Below are 22,225 nucleotides of genomic sequence, written 5' to 3' on the forward strand. Positions count from 1 at the left end.
CTCTCCATCTCTTCCTCTTGTGGTGGCCGAACCCTACCCTTCTATTGGAGCTCTTGTGGTGGCCGGATACTACTCGGAGAAGAAGAAGAAGAAGGAGAGAAAGCTAGCATCTCTTGGAGCTTGGTTAGTATTTTGGTTTTTCTCCTTGGTGAAGCTTTTCTTTTGTGGCCGAACCTTGCTTGGAGGAGAAGAAGGTGGTTGGTGGTTTCTCATCTTGGAAGATCGTTGCCCACACAACGTCCGAGGTTAGAAGAGGAATACAGTAGAAGATCAAGAGGTTTTTCTACAAGGTATAACTAGTAATTTCTATTTCCGCATCATGCTAGTTATTTATGGAAATAATACCAAATACAAGAGGCTTACGTTCTAGTATTTCGAATATGTTTTTCAAGTTGTGTTCTTTTGTTTCTTTCTTTTCCTTGTGATTTGATTGTTCTCTTTGGTTAACCTAAAGTTATTTTAGGAAATTAAATATTAGCTTTCTATTAAAGGTTTTGTCTAGTCGGTGGTGGTTGCTCCCATATCCAAGAAGGCCATGTGCCTCGCCACGTCAGATCTGGAACCTTTTATGGAAATTAATATTTAATGGAATTAATAACTTAAGGAGACTTGGGTCGAACGTGTTAAGTTCCGCAGAGATCCAAGTCAAAACCTAAAAGAACAAATAGATTAAGTTTTGGATCAAACGTGTTAAGTTTCGCAGAGATCCAAAATTTAATTTAAAAGAACACATGGTAGCTAGGAAAAGGTTCGACCTTTGTACAAAATTTTTGTACAGTGGAATCTATAGGCTTTCCGAGTAGCAACCAACAGTTCGTAGTGTAGCTAGGTTTCAGTGTATTTGGTATTTAATTAAATTATACATTCATAATTTAGGCAGGATAATAGTAGGATGTGCTAACTTTGTGGATGCAGGATCCAACTATTATGGCTTTTAGTTAATTATGTATGTGATTGGACCCTTGGACATGTCAAGGGCAATTTATATGTGTGTGCATGATTGTATTAAAATACAGCAGGAGCTATATTTAGTTTTATTCGGATTTTATTTTTGATCTAGATACATGTACATTCCTTTTATGGAATATAGGATCAAAAATGTAAAATTCTATTTATGTCGCGGATCGAATCTTGCAAAGCGTGGAACCTTCTAAGGACCAGAGGCGCAGCGGAACTAGGAGCAAGATGGATGCGACAGCTAGACCCGGAGGCGGTGGCCAAATATGGCAGCAGCTTGGGATGACAACACACGGAGGACAATTAGAGATAAAAGCCATAATAGTTGAAAATTAAATTTTCTATTTATTGCTTTTATATTGTACTGTGTGTGCATGTTAGTTTACAAGTTTAAGTAGGCTAGCATAGTTAAAATTCCTCATTTATAAATAACTAAGTGGGAGAGGGATTTTTAAATAAATCCCATGGTCTCCATTACTGGTTTGTAAGTGATGCAAACAAGCTTACGCGTTGGCTCTGAGTGCCTTCCTCCATAACGGATGAGCTTGTTTGCGGATCACTAGAATAGACTTCTATCGTTGGATGACTATAGGAAGTTAATTAAGAGCGTGTGATCTTCCCCAACGGAAGGGGCATAATCTTATTAATGGACTTAGTGTCAAGTAATGGTATACACTTAGACACATCTAATAGTATCCTCCCCAACGGAGTCACTGCTATTATTTGTGTGACCAAATGATACCAACTATTATTTTTATTTGTCAAAAAGATAGGTTGACAAGATAATAAAATTAATGGGTTAAAACCCTCCTTTTACAAATGTTGAATTTGTATACGTCCACACTAACGTGGCATACAAAATTCACGGTGTTATGAGGTGTTGGTTAATTTAAAATAGTATTGTTTGAGGAATCAATATTATTCTAAATTTAGAGTTCTGACCAAAAGTTATTTGTGATTCTTAGGATGTCTTTCAACCCACTGTCCATCATACTTCAACAGAATAGACTTACTGGACCAAACTACATAGAAAAGAAACCTGGACATTGTTCTTACTGCTGAAAGCTATAAATTTGTACTAGTTGAACGTTGCCCTGATGCACCTACTGGTGAATCTACCCAAGAGGAGATTGAATATCATAGGAAATGGGTAAAAGCAGATGAGATGACGCGGTGTTACATTTTGGCTTCAATGTCAAATGTATTGCAACATCAACATCAAGATTTACCAACAACCTATGATATTATGAACAATCTCAAGGAACTCTTTGGTCATCAGGATAGGGCTTCTAGGCAAGAAGCCATGAGAAAGATAATGACAGCCACCATGCAAGAGGGTACTCCTGTAAGGGATCATATCCTAAAGATGATGGCTTATCTGAACGAGATACAGATCCTTGGAGGAGAAATTGATGGGGAAACCCAGATCGATATGATCCTCCAAATGCTACCTAGAAGTTTTGAGCAGTTTCGCCTGAACTATAATATGAATAAGAGGGCTTATTCATTAGCGGAACTACTGACAGAACTTCAAGCAGCAGAAGGATTATTTCGTCACAATGCTCATATTCACTATGCTGAAAATGGTTCTACTTCTAAACCGAAAGGAAAGAAGAAGAAGAAACAAGCTGGTTCAGCAAAGAAAGTGAATAAATCTCAGAGTACGGGATTTAAAGCTGGAATGAAGAAGCCGAAGGGCAAGTGCTTCATCTGTAAGCAGGCAGGACATTGGAAGGCGGACTGTCCTCGTAGGAACCAAAACAAAGGTATATCTCATACTCTAGTTGTTGAAACATGTTTAGCGGTGTTATCTACCAGCACCTGGTGTGTAGATCATGTCTGCAATTCCTTGCAGGGGTTCCAGGAAACCCGACGACTATCTGAAGGAGAAATTACCGTCTACATGGGCAATGCTACTAAGGTGGCAGCTGTTGCAGTGGGAGACGTCTACTTATCTTTTAGTAGAAATAGGAATTTGGTTTTAAGAAATTGTCTTTATGTACCCAGTTTTAGAAAGAATTTAATTTCAGTTTCTAAACTGTTTTTAGATGGATATTCAGTTTCCTTTAGTAATGATGTAGTTATTAAAAGAAATAAAGTGATTATCTGTTCTGGTGCATTAGTTGGCAATTTGTATACTTTAAATCCAATTTCTTCCACAAAGCAAAACATGGAAATTTATAACTCATCTTCTAATTCTAATAAGAGAAAAGAACCTTCAGAAATGAACCAAGCATATCTTTGGCATCTAAGACTTGGTCATATTAATTTAAGTAGGATTCAGAGGCTTATAGCCGATGGACTTTTGAGTTCATTAGAGTTGGAAAATTTTCCAACTTGTGAATCTTGCTTAGAAGGTAAAATGACCAAGAGGTCGTTCAAGGCCAAGGGGTATAGAGCCAAAGAAGTGTTAGAGTTGGTTAACTCTGATTTGTGTGGTCCTATGTCTGTCCAGGCAAGAGGAGGTTTTGAATATTTTGTCTCTTTCATAGACGATTATTCAAGATACGGATATATTTACCTAATGCGCCGCAAGTCCGAGTGCTTTGATAAGTTCAAAGAATACAAGGCTGATGTGGAGAAACGATTAGGTAAAAGTATCAAGACACTACGATCTGATCGTGGTGGCGAATACCTCTTAGGAGAGTTTAGGAATTACTTATCAGAGGCTGGGATTCAATCCCAATTGTCTGCACCTGGAACACCCCAATGGTGTGGCAGAACGAAGGAATAGGACTCTTATGGAGATGGTTAGATCAATGATGAGTTATTCAGAATTACCAAATTCGTTTTGGGGATATGCTCTGGAAACAGCAGTATACGTTCTGAACTTAGTACCTTCTAAATCAGTTTCTTCTACTCCCATAGAATTGTGGAATGGGCGAAAACCCAGTCTAAAACATATTCGGATATGGGGTAGTCCAGCACATGTGCTGAAACCAGATGCTGATAAGTTAGAATCTCGTACAGAAGTTCGCGTGTTTGTAGGATATCCCAAAGGAACGAAAGGTGGTTTATTTTATAGTCCTAAAGACCAGAAGGTCATTGTTAGCACCAATGCCCAGTTTTTAGAAGAAGACTATATAATGGATCACAAGCCCAGTAGTAAAATTGTTCTAGAAGAACTTAGAGAGGACACGTCTACTTCAGTACCAACAGTACAAGATGAAGTACCACAAGAGACTGCAACACGTGTCACACATGATACACAACCACAGACAGTGCCTCGTCGTAGTGGGAGGGTTGTAAGGCAGCCTGAAAGATTCATGTTTTTGGGAGAGTCTTCAGACTTGGTCCCGGGTAAACATGAACCTGATCCACGAACATACGACGAAGCACTCCAAGATATAGATGCAGCATCTTGGCAAAAGGCAATGAATTCTGAAATAGAGTCTATGTACTCTAATAAAGTCTGGGAGCTTGTAGAACCACCTGATGGTGTAAAAGCCGTTGGATGCAAGTGGATCTACAAAAGGAAAAGAGGGACAGACGGGAAGGTAGAAACCTTCAAAGCTAGGCTTGTTGCGAAAGGGTACACTCAGAAAGAGGGAATCGATTATGAGGAGACCTTTTCACCGGTAGCCATGCTTAAGTCTATCCGGATACTCTTATCCATTGCTGCTCATATGGATTATGAGATTTGGCAAATGGATGTCAAGACAGCTTTCCTTAATGGAAGTCTTGAAGAGAACATCCATATGAAGCAACCAGAAGGGTTCATTGAAAAAGGCAAAGAGCATCTAGTGTGCAAGCTCAATCGGTCCATTTATGGACTGAAGCAAGCTTCAAGGTCTTGGAACATCCGGTTTAATGAAGTAATCCAGTCATATGGATTTATTCAAAGTCCGGATGAGTCTTGTGTATATAAGAAGTGTAACGGAAACGTGGTGGTATTTCTTGTACTATACGTAGATGATATTTTGTTAATTGGCAACAATGTCAAGGTATTATCAGACGTAAGGGTATGATTGTCCAAACAATTTGATATGAAGGACTTAGGAGAATGTGCACACATTCTTGGGATCAAAGTTATAAGGGATCGTAAGAAAAGAATGTTGTGTCTATCCCAAGCTTCATATATAGATACAATCCTTGCTCGTTTTAGCATGCAGGATTCCAAGAAAGGTTTCTTACCTTTTAGACATGGAGTAGCTTTATCTAAAGAGATGTCTCCAAAGACATCAAAAGAGATAGAGGACATGAAAGCAGTTCCTTATGCTTCGGCTGTAGGAAGCCTAATGTATGCAATGCTATGTACGAGACCTGATATCTGTTTTGCTGTGGGCATGGTTAGCAGATATCAGAGTAACCCTGGACAAGGACATTGGACTGCGGTAAAGCATATATTAAAGTACCTGAGAAGGACTAGAGATTATATGCTAGTTTACCAAGCAGACGATTTGCTCCCTGTGGGTTACACGGATTCAGATTTCCAATCAGATAGGGATAACAGTAAGTCTACATCAGGCTATGTGTTTACTTTAGGAGGTGGAGCCATTTCATGGAGGAGTGTTAAGCAGAAATGCGTTTCGGACTCAACCATGGAAGCTGAGTATGTAGCAGCCTCTGAGGCAGCTAAAGAAGCAGTATGGCTCAGGAACTTTTTAATGGACTTAGATGTGATTCCTGGTTTGCCCAAAATCATCACAATTTATTGTGATAATAGCGGTGCAGTTGCAAACTCGAAGGAACCACGAGCTCATAAGGCAAGTAAACATATAGAGCGCAAGTACCACCTGATACGAGATATTGTGAAGCGAGGAGAAGTTGTCATCGCCAAGATTGCATCAGCGGATAACCTGGCAGATCCTTTCACTAAGGCCCTTCCGGCGAAAGCTTTCGATCGGCATGTGGAGGGAATGGGAATCAGATGTATGGTAGAAGATATGGCAGCTTAGTCATTAGTATAAGTGGGAGATTGTTGGAGTGTATACTGAAAGCCTAAGCTTTGTAAACATTCATTATGAATAAAGAATCACATTTGGTCTAATTATCTACATTTGTTTGTAGTTGTTCATTTAATTTATAATGTAGATAACATAGTATGTGGTGTCACATACAGAAGATGATGTTATCAGTACCTTATAAATTATAAACAGTAACTCATGACCAGAATGGAAAGGAACAAACCATTAGAAGGTCGTAGTGTAATTAGGTATTAGTTTATCTTGACTATATAATTACACTAGTACACTCAGAGTGTATTGAGTAGGACCATTTGAGGTCGTTTCTTTTATACTGACTTTATAGAGGAACAAAGACCTCGGTTATTATGGAAGTGTGTGCTCTTAATCCTAATATAATAACAAGCACATATATTTGATATTTATTTCTTTAATTTATCAATGGGTGAGATTTAGTTCGATGAATCAATAAGCCCGATAAATTGGGAAATGATATCACTTATAGTGTGTGTTGTTGATTATAGAAGGAAACTGTGTCCTAGAGATACTAGGTTGATAATGTCCCCAAGAGGAGCTCATAAGGATTGTCATGTTAAACCCTGCAGGTGGACTTAGTCCGACATGACGATAAGGTTGAGTGGTACTACTCTTGGACTTAGACATTAATTAAATGAGTTGTCAGTAACTCACTTAATTAGTGGGCATTCGATATCTTAAACACAGGGAGACTAACACACTCATAATAAGAAGGAGCCCAAAAATGTAATTTGGGATTGGTGCGGTAGTTCAATGATAGTTCTCTAGTGGAATGAATTATCATTGATAAAATTAAGTTGTGTGTTCGGGGCGAACACGGGATGCTTAATTTTATCGGGAGACCAAAACCAATTCCTCCTCTCGGTCCCTATCGTAGCCTCTTATTATAGAGTTCTATACCCACCTATACTCACCTTTTATACCCACCCAATAGGGGCCGGCCAAGCTAGCTTGGGATCAAGCTAGGGCCGGCCTAGGTATATTTTGGGGTGGCCGGCCCTAGCTTGAACCCAAGCTAGTAGGGCCGGCCAAATAAAATTAAAAAAAGAAATTTAATTTTAATTTTTATTATTATGTGGAAGATATATTTTAAAGAGAATTAAAATTAAAATATCTCTCTTGTAAAAGATCTACAAAAGATTAAAGAAAGAGATTAGATCTCTTTCCTTATTTGTAGATTAGAAGAGATGTTTTATTTTCTCTTTAAAATTATTCACATGTTAATAAAATTAAAATTTTAGATATTTCCTTTTATTAACCATGAAGAGATTTTAAAGAGAAATTTTATTTTTTTAAAATTTCCGGAAACAAATTAGGAAGTTTTAATTGTTGATTAAAACTTGTCCTCTTTTGTATTCCAATGTGGCCGGCCATCACAAATTAATTTGGGAAATTTTATTTTATTTCTCTCAATTAAATCATGTCAAGGAAATTAAGGAAAATTTATTGTAATTAAATTTCCTAATTTACCTAGGCCAAGGAATATAAAAGAAGGGGTGAGGGTGCCTTCACAAGACAACATCTATTATTCCTCTCCCTCTTTTGTTCCTTGGTGTGGCCGGCCAACCTCTCCATCTCTTCCTCTTGTGGTGGCCGAACCCTACCCTTCTATTGGAGCTCTTGTGGTGGCCGGATACTACTCGGAGAAGAAGAAGAAGAAGGAGAGAAAGCTAGCATCTTTTGGAGCTTGGTTAGTATTTTGGTTTTTCTCCTTGGTGAAGCTTTTCTTTTGTGGCCGAACCTTGCTTGGAGGAGAAGAAGGTGGTTGGTGGTTTCTCATCTTGGAAGATCGTTGCCCACACAACGTCCGAGGTTAGAAGAGGAATACGGTAGAAGATCAAGAGGTTTTCCTACAAGGTATAACTAGTAATTTCTATTTCCGCATCATGCTAGTTATTTATGGAAATAATACCAAATACAAGAGGCTTACGTTCTAGTATTTCGAATATGTTTTTTCGAAGTTGTGTTCTTTTGTTTCTTTCTTTTCCTTGTGATTTGATTGTTCTCTTTGGTTAACCTAAAGTTATTTTAGGAAATTAAATATTAGCTTTCTATTAAAGGTTTTGTCTAGTCGGTGGTGGTTGCTCCCATATCCAAGAAGGCCATGTGCCTCGCCACGTCAGTACTGGGAACCTTTTATGGAAATTAATATTTAATGGAATTAATAACTTAAGGAGACTTGGGTCGAACGTGTTAAGTTCCGCAGGAGATCCAAGTCAAAACCTAAAAGAACAAATAGATTAAGTTTTGGATCAAACGTGTTAAGTTCCGCAGGAGATCCAAAATTTAATTTAAAAGAACACATGGTAGCTAGGAAAAGGTTCAGACCTTTGTACAAAATTTTTGTACAGTGGAATCTATAGGCTTTCCGAGTAGCAACCAACACTTCCTACCGTGCCCTAGAAGTGGATTTTGGGCATTAGAGTTTCTGTTTGGTGTTGATTTGGGAAATTTTGTGTCCGAAGGTAGAAGATTAGTTAGATTACAGCCACCACGTGGGCTGGAGCTTTCCTTCGCCAGATCATTCATCATCTCCGACCAGTGGAGAGAAAGAGGTAGAATGAACAGATGTTTATGGAAATTAGGTTGTCTTGTTGATTCTGAATTTACTTTTCTTGATGCTAGTCAGCGAAGTATTCAATAGGGAGGTTGGACTTTGTGGAGGGTTTTGGTCTTGGCAGCTATTCCACCTAGCAGCCCATCTTAATATCAACAGCAGCACTCCCTGTTGTGAATCAACAAACAGGGTTGTGATTTGAGGTAAGGTGTATAATTTGTTCTGGTCTTAGGAGCATACTTGGAAGGAATCAAGTTTATTTAGGTTTAGACCTAAACCAAGTTGATTATGTGATGTTGATTAGGGTTCTTGATTTAATAGGAATTTGATTTAGTTACTGAATACATATAGTAATTAGATAAATCTGGATATGTTTGATACCACAGGATTTTGACGCGAGACGGGTATCTCGGAGTCGGAATTGGACCTTTCTTTTGTCGGAGGCGGGTACTTTTGACTTATTATCTTTGATATGCTTAGTAATGAAATTAACATGTTGCATTAATTGTGTTTCTTATTTGTTTCGGTTAATCACTGCCCAATACATGTTACCTGTTTGATTGGTTGTTTGTTTGCATCTCGTATTGATCTTGTACCTGATTTTTCATGCTCATGGGTAGTGATATAATCATGTTTCACATGTTCAGGACCTAGGTTTGATATCTTATTGATCAGTATATCTTGATATGATTTATTCACTATGGTGCCCATTGTTATATGTCCAGAGGTTGGTTTAGTATATTACAATGCTTAGTGACATGCACCATTTGCATGATCGCATGCTGTGCGATAGATTGCTCCATTATTGTTGAGCACATTGCTAGTTTCATCACTGTTCGGTGCTCCGTTGTGACGCTCATGGGTAGCGTGACACAGCGTGGTAGCACGTCAGTTTCGTTCTTCCGGTGCTCCGTTGGTCCGCTCATGGGTAGTGTGACGCAGCGTGTAGCACGTTAGAGATCCCTCCCCGTCATAGCGTACCGGGAGATGAGAGCATTGCTCTCCCCTATTTATGATTTGGGGTAGGGGTACGTGTGTACTCCGACAGCATCCCGTCCACTCGGTCACTCATCAGGGGTAGTGATGCAGAGTGCACGGTTGTCACAGCTCTACCCACTCGGTCCCACATTTGTTATGAGTTGGCTGACTGGCGTCAGGGGTGACCATGACATTGGCATCATTTGCATGATGCATTTATTGTTTGTGATTGTGTTTGCTTCATTTATATGCTGCATATTGTTTGGATACCTATGATTGACATGCATACAGGTCTTCTATACCTTTCAGACTGTTTGTCCTTATACCGGGTCCTGGTTAGTACAGATTCTCTCCTGTCTACTTCGGTTTGCATATTTATCTTTATTTTTATCAGGAGACTGTACGCATGATTAGTGCTAGGTGTTATTTCTTTACTTTGCATATCAATTGTACCTGCTGAGTGTTGGACTCACCCCGCCTCCATTATTGTTATATTTTAGGATGATGCTGTCAGGAGAAAGTTCTAGTTGCTGGTCCCCTGAAGACCCGAAGACTTACGGATCTACTGGTTTTGTTTGTTTCCTTTTTGACTATGTTATAGACTTGGTTTGTTTGGATACTTGGACTTTGTATGGATTTTGAGACGTTGATGGATTTTTGGTATGATTTGGATTTTATTCTACTACATGCCTGCTTGGACGGCAGAAGAGGTGAGTTCGTCAGATTTGAGCTTTACGAGTGTAGTGGAGTAGGGTGGATTTCGAGTCAGTGTACTATGGTTTTTGTTTACTATTATTAACTGCGTGGTTGTGACAGCCAGAGGCTGAATAAATTATATTAACTGCGTGGTGTTTTGCTTTTATTTATTATTATGATTCTAGCCACCTGTGGCTGAGGTATGTGTGTTATGTAGAAGTTTCAGATTGTCCGCCGTACAGGGGAGATGCTGCCGAAATTTCTTCGGACAGGGACTTCTCTGGGGCGTGACACCAATAAATGGGAGTTCTCTCCAAACAAGAAGTACTACACTTATCTGTTGTTTTTTTATATCCGAAAGTTGGTGCCCTCAAATGCTAGGGTTCATTCCTAGAGTTCATTCTAAGAGACTTAATGATAGGTTAATAGGTGGAGCTCCTGGGATGGGATCTAACCAACCGATATTGCAGTGTTTCAATTGTTAGTATTGCAATTTTAAAAGTGAAGTATTCAGTTTTAGGTTGTCATAGATTTATTAGGAATATAGTGCAGATTTTTCTTTAAGCTTCTAGTATCCTTTTGTGTCTACAATAGGCAGGGGACGGTTTGTATGTTTTGCATGGGAAAAGGTAGCCAAGGGAAAGGAGTTTCTGTTGTTGGTATTTTAAAAGAAACCTAGAGTTTGCTTATATGTAGTTTAGTGCCAAATTTAAATCAGTTTTAGATTGTTCCTACTTTTTTTCCCCTTGTTTCCGGAACATGTGTACAGAATAGGTGATCTGTTCGGTTTCAAGCTTTGATTTAGTTTCCTTTGTTTTAATTCTGTTGTAATATCTCAGTTTAGATTCTTAAGAAATGGTTTTATATGGAGCACCTCAGTTTAGATATTTAGCATCTCAGTTTATATATTTAGCATCTCAATTTAGATTCTTAAGAAATGACATGTATGAGTATATGTAGCAGAAATGGAATATATATAGCTTGTATAAGTAGCATCTCAGTTTATATGAAGGTTTGTTCAAGGAATGTTGTTTTTTGAAGCTTTCTATTGTGAGTCTCATAAAGAAGATGAAAAGGGATTTAAATGGATTAGGCATGTAGATTAGACTCCTCAGCCTTATAATTTGAGTTTCATGTTTAGATATTTATTCGTTGTTACCTTAATGGGTACGAATGGATCATTTTGGAACCCTACAAGTTTTAGTTTTGGTTGTGCTATATTTTTGACATGAACAACCTAGTCTTAGGAGAATTTGGTAGAGTGGTTTTGATGGATTGAGTTTCAATTGATGATGCTAATACTCCTCTTTATCGGGTTTCTAAAAAAAAGTCAGAATAGATCTTTGGTACATTAGACTATGGATGATAGTGTAATCTCTTTAGTGCAGAAGTGTGGATGAAAGAGTGAAGATGAGCATATGTAATATGTTATTTTGGTGAGTATCATGTATTAAGACTAAAGATGATTTAAATTGAGGTAATGAATATAACAAGTGAGAAGTATGTGAGTAATTTAGATATGCAAGTAGTAAGTTCAGAGTAGAAGTTTAGTTTAGAAAATGAGAAAAGAGATTTATATGTTGATCAATATGGATTTTATACTGAGAATTCCTTTCTGACCATAAGTTTAATGGCATAATTGATGTTCAGAATTAAAGCACTTGGATGTGTTGATATCAAGGATTCCATTTGGTCTCAGCCGGTTACTAGAATCTGAAATTCTAGGTTTATAATTGCCATGTGAGAATTTTAGTGCAGATTAGATCTCCTTGAAGTGCAGAATTTTAATGCAGTTGAAATCTCCTTGTAGTGAAGAATTTTAGTGCAGTTTATATCCCCTTGTAGTGCAGAATTTTAGTGCAGATTTTTATTAAGTATTGGTGTGCAGATTTTATTAAGCATTGGTGTGCAGATTTTTAGTTAACATTGAAATGCAGATTTCTGTTAAGCATTGCAGTACAGAATTTTGTTAAGCATTGTAGTGTAGATTTGCTTTAATTATTTAGTTTCTTTAGCAGTGCAGATTTGCTAATAGATAGTTTATGGATAGCATTGTAGAACAAGGCTTTAGATTTCCCTTAAATATGCATGATTGTGTGTTACCTAGTTGATTTCACTTATAGATGCATATGGAAAAATACCCTAATAGTATTTTGAGTTTAAGAAAAGTATAAGAAAGATAAAGAAAGGAAAGAAAATGCCAAGGCCTTAAGTAGATCCCAAGTCTAGACTTTAGGGATTTTGGCACACAAGGTGCTAAAGAAAATGCCGATGCATTATATATTAGAAGTATTAAAAGATAACAAGTATTTTACTTTTATCAGTGGCACTGTGCTGGACTCTCCGTTGTCCTTGGGTTGGGATCCCATAGTCGTCCCTAGGTTTAGATAACCTAGTAGTAACGGCACGGTCGACGGTCGACGGTCAACGGTCGACGACCCGAGGGTCGCCAAATGGGCCGTCAAATGGGTCGCCAAATGGGTTGGGTCGTTATATTAGTAAACCCTACTAGATTCGGGACTAGCTACTTTGGGTCTAGGTAGGGATGCGCATAGCAAGTACAGTTACCGGGCCCAAGAAGAAAGTTGATTTTTATTTTGAAGTATTATAAGTATAAGCTTTTGAACAAGTAAAACAAGTTTTTTTACATAAGTATAAAAGTATTAAAGGATAAGTTTTAAACAAGTGAGATAAAAGAATAAGTTTAGAACAAATGAATTAAGTTTCACTTTGTTTTAAAATCAGCAAGTTGAGTTTTCTTTTATGCTAGCATGTTATTTAGACTAGCTTACTGTTCTTTGCTATTAGAAGAGCATGAGTAGCTTTACATGTTTAGCATTTCAGCCTGTTTGATTCCTTTACTATTGGATGAACATGAGTGGTCTTCAGTAAGCATTCAGTTAGTTCATGTTATAGATACATGTACAGGCATATCGAGATTTTTGTGAGTTAGATAGTGCTTACTAATTATTTTGCTTATAAATTGCATTTTCTGTTACTGCAGATAAAGGAAGGCGACAAGGAGGTGCGGGTGGTGTGTGATGTCAGGACTATGGGAGAGACTTGGGCATTTTTAAGTTTTCGCATTTTAGAGATTGATAAATATTTGAGTGTGTATCTTACATTTCTTGTCATTGGAGATTATCTGGTTTTAGATTGTATACTGAGATGAGTTTTACACTTATTTAATTGCTTGGTTGTTTGTTATATGTTCCAGCTGCCTGTGGCTGATGTATACCATGTATGTATCTTAGTTTATGGTCATCGGTATAGGGGAGATGCTGCCGAAATTTTTCGGTAGAGACTCCTCGTGGTTTCAATCTTACTGGTTAAGTAGAGTTAGTAGTCAAGTAACGGTCACCCATAGAGAGTAGTATAGTAGTGAGAAGGGTGGTCGTTACAAGTGTTGGAACCCCAAGGTTGTTTTGTTGTGATCAACAAGTTAAGTTAGGTCCTGCGTTGTATTTAACCTTGTGTCTAAGTGTGCAGGAGCTTAGGAGCACAGGTACTCGAGCGGAAGACGCAGCTAGCGAGAAGGATGGCACGCGGTGCGTCCGAGCGACGAGGTGCTGCGGAAGAGTACCCCGGTGGACGAGAAGGAAGCGTGCGGTGGTTCCGAGGAACGAAAGCCGGAGCGGAAGATTGCTCGGGGAGCAAGAGACGCAGCTAGCGAGAAGGTCGGCACGGGGTGCAACTGAGGGACGAAGACTGCGGATGAGTACGCTGGTGGACGAGAAGGAAACACGCAGCGATTCCGAGGGACGGGAAGTCGGAGCGGAAGGCTGCTCGAGAAGACCGGAAGTTGGATTCGGGTGAGCCCTTTTCCGGATGGCAGAGATCTCCCAAGCGAGCGGATCCTGAGGAAAAGAATCGGACCGAGGCGGGACTGAACCAGAGAAGAAGTCCCGGATGAAAAAGTCAACAACTGTTGACTTTGGGCTTCGGGGCGCCCGGAGCAGTCCGGGGCGCCCGGAACCCTCCGGGGCGCCCTGAGCAGTAAAATTGACCAGATCGAGTTTTGACTCGATCTAAACATCGGGGGATAAGTTTTATCCCCCCAGGACGCCCGGAACCCTTCCAGGATGCCCCGACCAAGGCTATAAATATAGCCTTGGTCCAGATGCTTTTAAACGAACTCTGAATTGTAATTCCAACGCTTGTAAGCTTTAGTGTAGAGTTGAGCTTCTATTTTTTGCACTTCAACGCTGTACGAGGCTTCTCCGCCAGAAGGATTTTTTAAGTGAGCTTAATCTTCCTTGGATTAACAACCACATCGGTTGTAACCAAGTAAACCTTTTGTGTCTCGTCTTTTTAATGCTTTATTTATTTGCTCTGCTTTATTTATACAAGTATTAGCTTAAAGAGTTCGAGGAAGGTTGTTGTTTGCTTTTTGTGTTTACAGGACTATCCAACAACCCTCTCCTAGCCGGCCCAATGGTCCTACAAGTGGTATCAGAGCTGAGATGCTTCAGGAGGACTAACCGCCAAACAAAGTAACGAGATGGCCGGACCAAGCATCTATCCACCAGCATTCGAGGGGGAATTCACGTTCTGGAAACGACTAATGGAGGTTTACTTTTCAACTGACTTTAATTTGTTATTAATAATGGAATATGGCTATGAAGCTCCGAAGGATACAAAAGGAGAAGAACTCGAGGAGCATCAATTGACTGACGAGCAGCGCGACAAATTCATAACAAATGGTAAAGCTGAATCCAGTCTTTTGAGTGTGCTACCTGCCATGGATGTCGAGAGAGTCGGAAAATATAAAAGCACAAAAGAACTTTGGGAAAAGTTCTTGAAGATCTACCAAGAACCAGCTGAAGCCGAATCCGAATCCTTGATGGACACCAAGCCGCCAACAGAACAGTCCGAGAATGAGGAAACTGCCGAGATAGTCGATCTCCATCCCAAGGACATAGAAAGCTCATCCCAGGTGAGCATCAATAAAGGGGGAGAGATATTGTTAGAAAGAAGCTCAACAGGGGGAGAATCAACCGCCGACGAGGTAAGTAAGGTATGGTCTCCACCCTTGGCTCAATTAATCGAAAAATTACCTGAAGATTCCTACAAATTAAAAACTGAATCATCGAAAGAATTTTTCGTATTAGAAAATCAATTGTCGAACACTTCTTGCAAATTACAAAATATCTTGACAAAAGAATTTTGCAAGTTAGAAACTTTACTGAAAAACTTTTGTGAATCACAAAGAATTTTTTCGAAAGAATTACGAAAACTAGAAATATTGTCGAAAACTTTTTCCGGATCTAAAAATTCTTCTGAATTACAATTTATCTCATCGAAAGAGCTTTCCGGATTAGAGGATCTTCTGTCGAATAAATTTTATAAATTACAAAATATTTTTTTGAACGAATTTTGCACATTGTCAAAAGAATATTTTATATTGTCAAAAAATTTTATCAAGTTAAAATATTTTTGTGAAGTAGAAATTCAAAAAATAATAGAAATTAATATGATACAAATTTTTGCACGTTTAATATTTATGGCTTTAAATTTGAAACAGTGTGATTTGAGAAGTCATGATATATTAAAATGGAAATTTAAAAACTTTCTGATGAAAGCATGAAAATTAAAAAAAATTATAAATAATTGCATAGAAATTTTTTCAATGTTATCAATTTTTCTTAAATTTTCTTGCATAAATTTTTGGGCTTAGAATGATTTTTTGGTGAAAATTATTGCAAAATTTTCAAAGTTCTCGAAATTGCTCTAAAAGGATCTTAATGACTTAAAAATTCTTTTTGATTTAGAGATATTTTTTCTAAGTCTTTAACCCTTAGATTGTTTTTCTTGAAACCCCATTTTTATTATGATCAAAGGGGGAGAAGGGAAAGTATAAGTCTAGGGGGAGGTAGAAAATTGAAAATTAAAATTTGGAATGTTTGAAATTTAATTTTTTTTCTATCATGTTGTATATTATTGCAATAACTTGTTTTAATTTTATGTCTAGTTTTGACCCTAGCTTAACTTGGGTTGATCACACCAAAAAGGGGGAGATTGTTGGAACGCCAAGGTTGTTTTGGTGTGATCAACAAGTTAAGTTAGGTCCTGTGTTGTATTTAACCTTGTGTCTAAGTGTACAGGAGCTTAGGAGCACAGTTACTCGAGCGGAAGACGCAGCCAGCGAGAAGGACGACACGCGATGCGTCCGAGGGACGAGGTGCTGCGGAAGAGTATCCCGATGGACGAGAAGGAAGCGTGTGGTGGTTCCGAGGGACGAAACCGGAGCGGAAGATTGCTCGGGGAGCAAGAGACGCAGCTAGTGAGAAGGTCGGCACGGGGTGCGACCGAGGGACGAAGACTGCGGATGAGTACGCTGGTGGACGAGAAGGAAACACGCAGCGATTCCGAGGGACGAGAAGCCGGAGCGGAAGGCTGCTTGAGAAGACCGGAAGTTGGGTTCGGGTGAGCCCTGTTCCGGATGGCAGAGATCACCCAAGTGAGCGGATTCGGAGGAAAAGAACCGGACCGAGGCGGGACTGAACCAGAGAAGAAGTCCCAGATGAAAAAGTCAACAACTATTGACTTTGGGCTCCGGGGCGCCCGGAGCCCTCCGGGGCGACCGGAACCCTCCCGGGCGCCCTGAGCAGTAAAATTGACCGGATCGAGTTTTGACTCGATCTGAACGTTGGGGGATAAGTTTTATCCCCCCAGAGCGCCCACAACCCTTCCAGGCGCCCCGACCAAGGCTATAAATATAGCCTTGGTCCAGAAGCTTTTAAACGAACTCTGAATTGTAATTCCAACGCTTGTAAGCTTTAGTCTAGAGTTGAGCTTCTATTTTCTGCACTTCAACGCTGTACGAGGCTTCTCCGCCAGAAGGAGTTTTTAAGTGAGCTTAATCTTCCTTGGATTAACAACGACATCGGTTGTAACCAAATAAACCTTTTGTGTCTCGTCTTTTTAATGCTTTATTTATTTTCTTTGCTTTATTTATACAAGTGTTAGCTTAAAGAGTTCGAGGAAGGTTGTTGTTTGCTTTTTGTGTTTACAAGACTATCCAACAACCCTCTCCTAGCCGGTCCAACGGTCCTACAACAAGAACTTCTCAAGGAACACATCCCCATTGACAGCACTCACTAGAAAGAATAGAAAGTTTGAGTGGACCGTGGATTGTGAAAAGAGTTTCATTGAATTAAAAAGGAGACTGACTAGTTCTCCAATCTTGACTCTTCCAGAGAATAAAGAAGGCTTTGATATATACAGTGACGTATCTAAATTGGGGCTCGGAGCGGTATTGATGCAAAACTGTAAGGTCATTGCCTATGCCTCATGACAACTCAAGGATTATGAGAATACCTATCCTACTCATGACCTTGATTTAGCAACGGTAGTCTTCACACTAAAAATTTGGAGGCATTACTTATATGGAGCTCAATGTAAGATATACACCGATCAACAGAGTTTGAAGTATTTCTTGACTCAGAAAGTCCTGAACATGAGACAACAAAGATGGCTTGAGCTAGTCAAAGACTATGATTGTGAAATACTCTACCATCCAGGGAAGGCAAATAAAGTGGCAGATGCATTAAGTAGAAAATCTTGTGCCACTTTACTGCCTACATCTGTTATGTCCCATCCCCTACAGAAAGAAATAGTAAATTTCGGGCTTGAAATTATTGTTGGGAAACTCTCTAGGTTGACACTAGTGTCAACTCTACTTGAGGATATACAGAAAGGGCAGGATGGAGATCCTGAGATTCAGAAGATCAAGCAGGAGATACAGGAAGGAGAAAATAGAGAGTTTCGAGTATTCGACAGAGGTATACTATATCATGGTGACCGTCTCTATGTCCCTAATCAAGAAGAATTGCGAAGGAAAATTTTAGATGAAGCCCATAGAACACCCTATGTAATGTATCCTGGTTCCACCAAGATGTACCAAGATATAAAGGAACGCTTCTGGTGGTCTAGAATGAAAAGAGACATTGCAAGATACGTCAGTACCTGTCTGACGTGTCAACGGGTTAAAGCAGAACATCAAAGACCAGGCAGAGATTTATAGCCTATCCAAATCCTAGAGTGAAAGTGAGAGGATATATCTATGGATTTTATAGTAGGATTACCCAAAACTATAAATGGTTATGATGATATCTGGGTAATAGTGGACAGATTAACCAAGTCTGCTCATTTCCTAGCTATTAGAATATCCTATTCTATTGAACAGCTAGCACAATTATATGTGAAAGAGATTATTAGATTGCATGGAGTTCCCAAAACCATGATTTCTAATAGAGATGGTCACTTTACATCACACTTCTGGGAGTGTGTTCAGAGAGCTCTTGGCACTAAGCTACAGTTTAGCACTACATTTCATCCTCAAACTGACGGGCAAACAGAACGAGTGAACTAAGTTTTGGAGCATATGCTATGGCCTTGTGCTTTATATTTCAAAGGGAGCTGGTGTCGATATCTATGCTTAGTAGAATTCACATACAATAATAGTTATCAGGCTACTATCGGAATAGCACCTTATGAGGCTTTATTTGAGAGGAGATGTAGATCTCCTATCTGTTGGTATGATGGTGGTGAAAAGGAAGAAATGGGACTCCAAACATACCTCATTGAAGACACCACAAAAGCCATTCAGAACATCGGCCAGAGAATAGAAACTGCTCAGAGCCGGCAGAAGAGCTATGCGGATGTGCGCTGTAGACCGCTAGAATTTGAGGTTGGGGACTCAATATTCCTCAAACTAGCTCCTATGAAGGGAGTGATGCGATTTGGAAAGAAAGGAAAGTTGAGTCCACATTATGTGGGGCCATACTGGATTACTAGAAGAGTTGGCAAGGTAGCTTATGAGCTGGAACTACCTCAGGAAATGTCAGCTATTCATAATGTATTTCATATCTCAATGCTAAAGAAGCATGTTCCCGATGCAAACCAAGTGATTGAGCCACAGACGGTACAGGTTCAAGAAGATCTCAGTTATGAAAGTCGACCTATTCAGATAATAGATCGAGAAGTTAAGAAGCTGAGGAACAAAGAGATACCGTTAGTGAAAGTGTTGTGGCAAAGTCAACAGAATGAAGAGGCAACATGGGAACATGAGGAAGATATGAGACTGAAGTATCCGTAATTGTTCTAAGTTCGAGGATGAACTTTTTATAAGGTATGGGGATTGTAACACCCGTAAAATTTCCTTTATTTCAAAAGAGTAAAAAGAAGTAGAACAAGAGATAAAAAAAAATAAATAGATTTATAAATGGCTTTGGGCTAGGATTGAACCCAAGACCTCTTATATATGATTGGTTAAAGTTACCATTAGGGTGGTGGTAAAGCATCACATGAGCAATATGAAGCTATTCATTATATGTGGAGTTTGTGTGAAGAGATGCTTCAACTTCCACCTAGCATAAAAGGGAGTTGAAGAGATGAAAACCTAGTTTTATCTTCTTCTTCTTCTCTAGCAGAATCCTCTCCTTTCTCTTGCTCAAGTTTCTAAAGCCTTTCAAGGGAAGAATCTAAGAGGAGAATCTCTCCCAAGGAAGGAGTACGCTTAGAAGGGCTAACCGGGGAGAGTAAAGCATACAAGAGAGGTCGTTCTCCCTAAACCCTAGCGGTGTAAGAGTAAGAAATAGCAAAAGAATGTAAGTACCTCTCACCTGCAGTATAAGTTGCTTCGAAGATGTATTAGTAATGTCTTTTATGCTTGATTTAGAAGATTTATGTGGAGTTATGCTTTAGACATGTTAAAGAAGAAGCTTATCATGTTTTGTAAGAAGCCCTCTAAAGTTTTGTGGACTAAGAGCATGTGTAGGGAATATCGAATTGCTTCCCATTTAGTTTGGGGCTAAGAAGCATATTCAAAGGCCCTAAAAGTGCTTCCCTATTAGAGTGAGGGGATAAAGTGCACATCAGGTGTTTGTTGAAATGACAAGCAAGTGCAAAGTAAAAAGAAAACGATATTAAAAGAATGTATTTTACTTTGAAGTGGCATGTACTGGACCAAGGTCCATGGGATGGGCTCCTAGATTGCCCCTAGGCATAAGTTCGCCTAGTAGTACCTTAATAGATTCGGGATTTGCTACCTCGGATCGTATTAAGGATGCGCGCAAAGTGGTACATTGCCGGGCCCAAGAAAGTTGATTAATATGTTCACTAGTATGTATTATAATGTTTGCTAAGTTCATTGGTTTGTTAAAGTGAAACCATCATTAAGTGGACAACTTGAGTTATAAAGTGTAGTGTTGATGAACTTTATGATATGCCAAGATTTCTATTCTCATTACATTACTAGCATGGTTTAAGTTGATGATTAGCATGATAAACTAGTTTAAAAATACATATCATGTGCATATTTACAAAGCATGTGTTTTAGCGTGAACTATACTCAAGTGCATGTTTGTTGTTTTCTTTCCAAGCAATTTTTTTTAAGAAAGCATGTTTTCTTTAATGCGTAGTTTTGTGAGTAGATGGTACTTACTAAGCCTTTTCTTATAGATTGCATTTCCTTATACTGCAGATAAAGGTAAAGGAAAGCTCGAGTAGGAGGGGGTAGCAGGAGCAATGTTTATTGGTATGTGTGGCGGAACAGTGGGAAATGATCTTGGAGGTTGCTAGTGCTTGACTATGCTAGAGTTTGGTACTAATGGACATGTTTTCTTATCTCCACTTAGTATGAAAAATACTATTAAGAGTGGTGTATAATGTATTGTAGTTTGGTAGTGATTGGTGTGTCAAAGATTCTCCCTAAGGTTGTGGGATAAAGAGGTAAACCAAGGGGGAGAACAAAGGGGGAGAATACCCCATTTTGTTTAGCAGGGTGTGACCCTGCACGACCATGCCACGGCCGTGTGGAGTCACACTGTAACGCCCGAAAATTTCCAAATAAATTATTAGAAATATCCTAGTATTTTTCTGGAATTTTAGGATATTTTTATAGAATTTTTAGAGTAACAGAAGTAGCAAAAACAAATAGGAACGTAAAATAGCCTACGCGGGTATTGAACCCGAGACCTATTGGGTCCTACGACTTATAGTGGACTCTAGTAACCAAGTGAACCCAGCAGGGCCGTGCTGAAAGAAGAGAGAATCAATTATATTTATATTTTAGTTGGGCGAATTAACCACTTAATATAAATAGGGAAAGTAAGTTAGTGAAGAGTTATTTTGATCGTGATTTTCTTCACCCTCACCCTAGTCACGCCGCCCCTCTCTTCTCCCTCATCTCTCGGCGCCAACCAGAAGCAAGCCTAGGGTTTCATCCCTAGGGTCATAAGGGCTCCTTCCGGTGACATCTCGGATACGAGGACGCTCTCCACCAAGAGAGGAATACATAGACGCAAGGAGATCGCCGAAGGGATCTTCTCCACCAGAAAACTAGCGTCTAGAATCGTAAGAAATCTAGCACAGGAGGTAAGAAACCCCTCACCTGCAGTATAAGTAGCTTTTTATCCATTTTTATGCTTCGTTTGTTAGTGTACAGACTTTTGGCACATAGGGTGTGCAATAGCGTACACCAAGTGTTTGATAGTATGTTCAGCACATTTAAATTGCAACTTAGGCATTTTAATAGCTTGGCTAAATGCAATAGAAGCATTTATTCAGTATATTTAGTTTTAGTACAGCTTATATGGGACTACGATCCATGGGTGGGCTCCTATAGTCGCCTCTAGGTTCAGATAACCTAGAATCAGCAAGATAAATTAATTAGCTTATGATTTAGTATTTTACTTTCAGCAGTGGCACTGTACTGGACTAGATGTCCATTGGGTTGTGCTCCCATAGTCGTCCCTAGGTTTAGATAACCTAGTAAACCCTACTAGATTTGGAATTTGCAACCCCGGGTTTAGTTAGGGATGCGCGCATAGCAAGTACAGTTGTCGGGCCCATCAGCAGCATGATTATGTATTTTTATCTAGTATGATAATAGCTTTCAAATTCACAATCAGTTAGGTGATTATATTTTGAAATCAATGCTAGCTCAACTCTAGTTTAGCTCAGTATGCTTCACTTTATTCTTTGTTTATTGACGTTTCAGTTGTAGATATGATCAATTCCTGGTTTCTATGCTTTGTATGTTAGAATGACATGTTTTAGCATGTTCAGTACACGTTTCAAATATCATGTTTTC

Source organism: Zingiber officinale, chromosome 1A (assembly GCF_018446385.1).
Source record: "Zingiber officinale cultivar Zhangliang chromosome 1A, Zo_v1.1, whole genome shotgun sequence".
Taxonomy (NCBI): domain Eukaryota; kingdom Viridiplantae; phylum Streptophyta; class Magnoliopsida; order Zingiberales; family Zingiberaceae; genus Zingiber; species Zingiber officinale.